General features: G+C 38.9%; 1 protein-coding gene across 1 annotated transcript in view; it reads left to right on the forward strand.

The window, feature by feature from the left end:
- Positions 1 to 303, forward strand: part of LOC119582026 (titin-like) — a 7641-nt gene that overhangs the window by 1254 nt on the left and 6084 nt on the right. The gene's annotated exons all lie outside the window — the stretch shown is intronic.

The following is a 303-nucleotide window of genomic DNA, read 5'->3' on the forward strand; positions in this document are numbered from 1 at the left end:
ATGATTTCCCAGCAAGAACTGACTAAAAGTTTCATCTTTATTAATATTTTGGTAACATTTTTAGACTAGAGCTTTGTTAACATACATCGAAGATATTTTTTTAATGTAATGTCAGACTCCATTTCCTGATTAGTTGGGTGCCTCCGTCCTTTACCCCATCAAGACACCATGCATGTACACTCACAGTATTGGTATTTCTATTGGTAATGCACACGAAAACCAGCTGGACCACTGAGGCCGATCACCCCTTCCCCAGGATTGTGCATGATAACAGATATCCATACCAACCACTTCTAAAACTAG

The sequence above is a fragment of the Penaeus monodon genome, chromosome 15, assembly GCF_015228065.2.
Source record: "Penaeus monodon isolate SGIC_2016 chromosome 15, NSTDA_Pmon_1, whole genome shotgun sequence".
NCBI classification, from domain to species: Eukaryota; Metazoa; Arthropoda; class Malacostraca; order Decapoda; family Penaeidae; genus Penaeus; species Penaeus monodon.